The sequence below is a fragment of the Herpailurus yagouaroundi genome, unplaced genomic scaffold, assembly GCF_014898765.1.
Source record: "Herpailurus yagouaroundi ecotype Mexico unplaced genomic scaffold, PumYag 205, whole genome shotgun sequence".
Taxonomy (NCBI): Eukaryota; Metazoa; Chordata; class Mammalia; order Carnivora; family Felidae; genus Herpailurus; species Herpailurus yagouaroundi.
Window position 1 is genome coordinate 5,999,176 of NW_024412436.1, and position 7,047 is coordinate 6,006,222.

The 7,047-nt window shown below is 49.8% G+C and overlaps 1 long non-coding RNA gene across 1 annotated transcript; it reads right to left on the reverse strand.

Moving 5' to 3' along the window:
* Window positions 1–781: 781 nt before the first annotated feature.
* Window positions 782–1,649, reverse strand: LOC121014981 (uncharacterized). The gene is made up of 2 exons (XR_005783548.1): window positions 1,601–1,649; window positions 782–1,406 (listed from the first exon to the last, which is right to left on the reverse strand). It is a non-coding gene; the product is annotated as an uncharacterized LOC121014981 (long non-coding RNA).
* Between the last annotated feature and the right edge of the window lie 5,398 nt (window positions 1,650–7,047).

Sequence of the window (7,047 nt, forward strand, 5' to 3'; positions counted from 1 at the left end):
ATCACCTGGTTGGGGGAGGGGCGCTTCGAAACATACCGATACCTCGGTTTCATTTTGCAGACGTTCTAATTTAATCAGTCTGGAGTGTGGCTTGGGCATGGAGTTACTGGAAATTTCCTCAGGTGATTCTAACACCAAAGCTGAGAAACTACTTTCATCAAAGTTCTACCGGGGCAAATTAAACACAAATAATTCTGTTAGAGAAAGCAAACTCCAGTCATCTTGGGCCTTTCCAGATTTCAGAAATGGAGGGTGGATACCTTTCATGTCTCCCGTAGGTCCCTTGGCGCTCCCCAGAGTAAGCAACTAGAATCAATTCTATTGCCCTGGGCTGTTTGGTTCCTAGGGGTCCCCTCATGACATGGAAACCACCCGACTGGAATGGATATGAGAGTATTTTGTGTGGATATATTAAGTGCTTGGTAACTGGTTATTAACATTATCATCTGATCAGAAGCTGGCTGTGATGGGCCTTAGGTAGACGGTGCCCTCCTTCCAACTGGCACATAAAGAAAAGGCCGAGGCCCCTGTTACTGGCATCCTACAAAATCCCGTCGTCCCAGCCTCCCAGCAATTCTGTAGGTACTGTGGGGTATGAGGCTGCTTAGCAGTGCCTCATAGCTAGTAATGAAGTGACCTCCCATTACTGTCCATTTGGTATTAGACAGACGTTCCTCAAAGTCACTTGTCATAGAAGCAGCCAAATTTCATGAATCTGGTTTACATGGGCCGTAACCTTCTCCACACACAAATTTAAACAGAGGGTCCCAACAGATCATAATGATGGAGGAGTAGCATGTTTTATTTGCTTGTTTTCGTTTTGTTTTGAAGTCCCAAGCCTGGAGAACCCTACCGGGGAACCTAAGAGTAAAGCCAACAGATACAATGTCACAGAGTTTGTTTCAAATAACACATAGAACAGGCAATAGCCCTACTTCCATGTGGGAGAAACCTGGATGGAACTTGCCTCGTGTTCCTGGACTGGAGTCAACCGTTCAGACATTATTTTCTAGGTTTGGACTCTTCAGGACACGTGGTAACTGGGGGAGGCAATAAACCCAGGCACCAGACATTTTTTTCACTAAAAATAAAAATAAAAATAGAAAGAAAGAAAAGAATATTCTGCCTAAATCTCCTAACCTGGCTGATGTGCACAGGCTGAGGCCGGGGCAGCGCGTAGAGGAGTCTCTTGTAACACGGATACAGGACGTGCACGAGCTCTGTCCCCACAGTGTGCAGGAATCATGGGATTGCAGGGAGCTGTAGTATAATGTATAAGGCAGACGGTTGATAGGATGGCGTCGGCTGTAGTGGTTGGAGGGCATCAGGAATTTTCACTGTTCTTCAGCTTGTCTCAGATGAAATCCTTGGGAAGAGGTGGTCTGAAACGCCTGTGAGAAATCACCCTGCCGACCCAGTCAAAGGAGGGATGTGGAGACTCGGAGCACAGCAAAGCAAGGCTTTAATCAATGTTCTTGCAAGAGCGGGTGTCTGATGGACAGGCACACTGGGGCAGTCACAGCAGACAATTTATCTCCCAGCACGCAGGTTCCCTCCCCTGGTTCCTCATTGGCCGAGACTACAGAGGTTACAGCCTTACCTGGGTGTCGCCTATGCCCATGTAAGGCAAAAAGTAGTCTGTTTGGAACAAATGTACATTCCCTGAGGTGACGCAGGGACTTTCAGTTCCTCCTCCCTCTGCTCGTTGCAAAGCCTGTGAAACAAAGGGGGGGGGGGGGGGAAAGAACCAGGGAGACCGGGGAAATTAGCCATTGAAACCAAACAGATTGGGGGGGGGGGCGGGTGGGAGAACCAGGCAGCGAAATGTCTAAGGTTTGGGACCCCATTGTAAGGCGGGGGTGGGGTGGGGGTGTGGGTTCGTACATATTTCCAATAGGTTGTAAACCTATTGTTAATTAGACAGCACAGCTTTTATTTGCCATTTCTGAAAATGAATCATCTCCCTTACTTCCCACAACCTGTAATAGAGTGAGCACTAGAACACGGTAGCTAACGTATCTGCTCGGAAGTGGGACTGGCTGGGCTCAACTCCAACTATGCCAAGGATTAGCTGTGTAACTAACTGTAGGCAAGTTTCTCACCCCTCTAAGACCATTTATCTCCCCGTCAAATAAGAGTGGTAAGAATGGTACCCACCTCAGAGAGTTGTGGGGAGGATGAAACAGAGTACTATGGTATTAACAAGGTACTGTACCTGGGGCGACCTGATTGGGTGGAGGCCTGGGGCACGCGTGGTGAAAGAATTCACCCACGGAAGAGCAAAGGAGATAGAAGTTTATCGAATACACCGCGAGGGAGCAGCGGGCAGGATAGCAAAGGAGAGACTGTCTGCCGGGAAGCAGCGGTGGGTGGGGGCTGTAGTTAAAGGGCAGAGTGAGGAGTTATGGGAAAGTTCGCAAGCGTCCCTTTTTTGGTAACTGTGCCTGGTTGTAAGTGGCCTATTGGTCAGTTAGGGCCTACGGAGGTCTGCAGGTGGGTGGCTTAATTCAGCTCAGGTGGTGGCTGTGGGCCCTGCCTTGTTCAAGTTTCCATTGCTCAAGTCTGTTGCCTAAAAGTGGCTCCTACGTGATGTAAATGTAAGGTAGTGTGATAATAACGGTACCTTCCTCATAGGGTTGTTGTGGAGATTAAACAAAGCATTACGAAAGCTCGATGCTTTGGCAGACATTAAGTCCTCAGGGGAGTTAACGTTTATTATTATGGTTCTCACGGCAAAGGAGATAAGCCCGTGGGCTGGGATCAGTCAGACCTGGGTTCCAGTCTTTACCACTCATTTTATAACCTAGGACAACTTACTTTTCCTGGGCCTCAGTTTCCTCCCCTGTGGCATGCAGATAGCAGCCGTTGGTACCTCCAGTGGGTTACGGTCTGGACTAAAGGAGGGAACGTCTGTAGCTTTGCCTGGCTCCTAGCAGGAGCCAGCTATCTTTACTGATTAGGGTCTGATGAGAAAGGCAGCTCACAGGGGACTTTCTGCTCTCTTTCTCCTTCCAAGCCCAAGCTCTCAGGGTTGGGTGAGCTTTGCAGGCCTTCGCCACCCCCACTGCTCTAAGGCCCCTTTGGTCCTCAGCTCCCAGACTGTTCCCAAATATGGCAATTCAATTTCTTCCTGTAGGTAACAACCTTGTCGGGAGTTTGGCAATGCTTTTGAGTCCATCGCTGGCAGAAGCTTTATGGTGGCCTAATGTGCGGTCACTGTCGACCAGTTAAACCTGAACAGTCCAGTGGGCAGCGTCCTTCAAAATTCTTGGAGGGTCTGAGAACACCCACCTTTGGACGTCCGAGGTGTGGGGGTCGGAAGGCTTCAAATCCGTTGGAGGAAAGCGGCCACCTACCAAGGGGCCACCCGAGCCCCGCCAGTGGCCAATCGTAGCTTCCAGAGGGACGGGGAGAGGGGTGCGGTGCTCCGGACTCGGATGCCTAAGACCCGAAATCCTCGCCGGCAGCCCCGGCGTCCCGGAGGAGGGATTAGCGCACATCACCCCCTTGTGGCCGGCCAGCAGCCACCGGCCAGTCGGTGCGCGCCCGCGCGGTCCCTCCCGCAGGTAGGAAAGACGGGCGGAGCTGCTGCGGGACACCTTGGCCGCGGCGGGGACCAGCTCTGAATCTTTGCCTTGCTTCTCGGAGACAGGTGCTCTGGTGCCGAACCCAGCACTGCCCGGCTCCGCAGAAAGATTCCTCTGCCCAAAGCCACCTACCGGTTCCATCCACGCCTGCGGGAGGCGGGACTTGAAATCCGAGGGGCGTGTGCGCGGCGCTAGGACCCGGAGTTCGCTGAGTCGCCCCCAGGACTTGGGCGACCGCACAGAATGTCCTTCCCGCGGGACCAGGTCCACCGACCTCGCCGCCAGAGCAGGTGGGTTCTTGGGACTTGTTAGAGCCCAGCACGCACGTGCGCCGCTGCTCGCGACACTCAACCTAGGCCAAGGGGACGGGACCGAGGCCAGCGTGTGGGCTGGCCCCGGGCCGAAAGGCCGTTCTGCGCTCGAGGCTACCGAAACCTGCGCAATGTCACTTCCAGTCCAACAGCCGGCTGGTCACCACTGGACCACCACCTCCTCGGGGAGGGGCAGGACCCGCCCGGGCCGGGAGGGGGTTCCTTTTTCTCCACGCAGAAATTATTGGGGGCTGCCCTAGAGCAGCCTTGGCTGGGTACCCTTGGGTGGGGCTGAACGTAGACATCCCAGGTCGGCGATAGCTCCAATTGCCCGAAGGGAGACCGGGCAACCCAAACTGGGTTTGCAAATCCAAGAACCCAAACTGCCTCTTTAGAAAGAAGTGGTGGAAAAGCTGGGACCCAATATTAAAGAACCTACAACTCGGGCTTTCCTTTATCACGTGACCCTCCTGAGTTTTCTTTGGAATAAGGCTTCCGTGAATTAGGCAAGAGGTGGGGGGTCATTCTTTGAGGTGTCAGAAAAATTGTAACAGTGTTATCTCCCGTCCACCCATATGCAAAGCAGCCATCTACCTTCAGCAGCCCATCCTGACCCCACAAATAAGTACCTATCAACACAGAGCTCCTTTGAAAACTTAGAGGAAATGGACAAGTATACAGAAAAACACATCAATTAACAAAAAATAATATAAGAAAACATAGGAAACCCAAATAATCAGGGAATGGAATTGGAAATTAAAAAAAGAAATCTAGGGGTGCCTGGATGGCTCAGTCTGCTGAGCTTTGGACTTCAGCTCAGGTCATGATCTCATAGCCTGTGGGTTCGAGCCCCATATCCGGCTGTGTGCTGACAGCTCAGAGCCTGGAGCCTGCTTCGGATTCTGTGTCTCCCTCTCTCTCTCCCGTCCCCTGCTCATGCTCTGTCTCTCTGTCCTTCAACAACAAATAAACATTAAAAAAATTTTAAAAAGGGGCGCCTGGGTGGCTCGGTCAGTTAAGCGTCTGACTTCGGCTCAGGTCATGATCTCACGGCCCGTGAGTTCGAGCCCCGCGTCGGGCTCTGTGCTGATGGCTCAGAGCCTGGAGCCTGTTTCAGATTCTGTGTCTGCCCCTCCCCTGTTCATGCTCTGTCTCTCTCTGTCTCAAAATAAATAAATAAATAAATAAACGTTAAAAAAAAATAGAATTAATTATAAAAAAAAAATTAAAAAAAAAAGAAGGAAAACAACGTTCCCCTACCTTCAGACAATATGGTTGCCTACATCGAGCATCTAACATAAACTATTGGATAAACTTACATAAACTATTGGAATTACTAAGTGTAGCAACGTTGCTCTATACACGATCAGCATAATAACAGCTATCACATGCTTTTATTACGTGTCTGCTACTGTGTCAAGGGCTTTCACGTATTTTTACATAGTACAGTTTAATTCTTACAACGACCCTGAGGTAAGTACGAATACTGTGCACACCTTTAGGTGTGGAAACGGAGGCAGAGTGATTAGGCAATTCCTAGGCTCCTAGAGCTAGAATAGGAACAGCCAGGATTCAAACCTCAGGCGGCCTGGCTCTAAGGCTTGCACTTTGAACCCTATGCAATGTTGCCTTCCTTGCGTTCCGTTACATGAACAAAACAAATTAGATAATATAATAGGGGAACAGATGAAAAAGATGTCTTTACAAAAGCAACACAAAATTTTAAAGAAATGAGGCATAAAGCTAACAAAAGGTATACAAGACCGAGCTCCTTACTTTGGAGGAGATGCTGGTTTCCTCCCAGCAGGCTTAATGCTTCTGACGACGATAGTGAACTTGGGACTTCAGCAGGTGGATCGGACTGCAGCTGTAGCAGCAAAGCACCTCCTGGATTTCAAACAATAAGCACTGGCCAGATCTAAAAATTTACTTATCAAGTTCTTTCCTGAGGCCAGGCTTTTCGGGACAACTGCAGACAGCAGTGTGTTTTTCTGGATCAGCACTTGGGGCTTTCCCTCTTTCCAGACGGTGAGGTGTGGAGTCTAGTCTCCACGCAGCACAGTCTGGATGTCATGTGCAACTCCAGGGCCAGTATGTCCGTTTGGAATCTCCACCTGCCCCAAGTGCCAAAGATCCCTCCAATGCTTGACCTCCATCACTACACAAAAATATTTTTTAGCACCCTGGAGAAGGTCTTACTCACATTCTGAGTAGTGGCCAAAGGTTTCGGCCAAGTTTTCCAAATTTCAGTTTGGCTAGCTGCTTACAGAGGTTTGAAGGGGTTGTTTTCCAACATATGCAGGTTAAGAATTTGTGCTTGAGACAGTTTACAGGATGGCCCCACAAATACCTCTGATATCCTTCATCCCTAATGGGAGCTCTCAGAGCTATCTGCTGTCTCATTACAGTCTGTAGTGTTTTTACTATCATCACAGAACCAAAGGGGTCTTACTGTCAGGCTCTCAGAGTGAGAAACAGCAAACGAATGAAGAGCTGCTTGTGAGATTCCCTTCAGGGCATAGAAATATCCCAGGGAGATCTTAGGGGCTATGCCCAAGGTTGACCGCCCCTCTGTGTCCTCAGAAGCTAGTCTATGGTCCAGCTCTGGCCCCTATTCTGCCCTTTTAGCTGAATAGTAAGCTCTACTGGGTCTCTATTCTCTTCTGATTGTCCTACCTCTAGCCATCACACCTACAGTCCTCTGCTCTACCTACTGAGCCACAGAAGGGCTCTCTGATTGTCCTAATTCTAAATCTTCTTTTAGTGTTTTACAATACTTGTATTTTTACTCATACTTCCCTAACTGGAGAAATTGTTATAGGGTACTTTTATTTTTTTATTTTATTTATTTATTTTTTTTTAATTTTTTTTTTCAACGTTTATTTATTTTGGGGACAGAGAGAGACAGAGCATGAACGGGGGAGGGGCAGAGAGAGAGGGAGACACAGAATCGGAAACAGGCTCCAGGCTCCGAGCCATCAGCCCAGAGCCCGACGCGGGGCTCGAACCCACGGACCGCGAGATCGTGACCTGGCTGAAGTCGGACGCTCAACCGACTGCGCCACCCAGGCGCCCCTATAGGGTACTTTTAAAAATAGATTTTCGGGGCGCCTGGGTGGCGCAGTCGGTTGAGCGTCCGACTTCAGCCA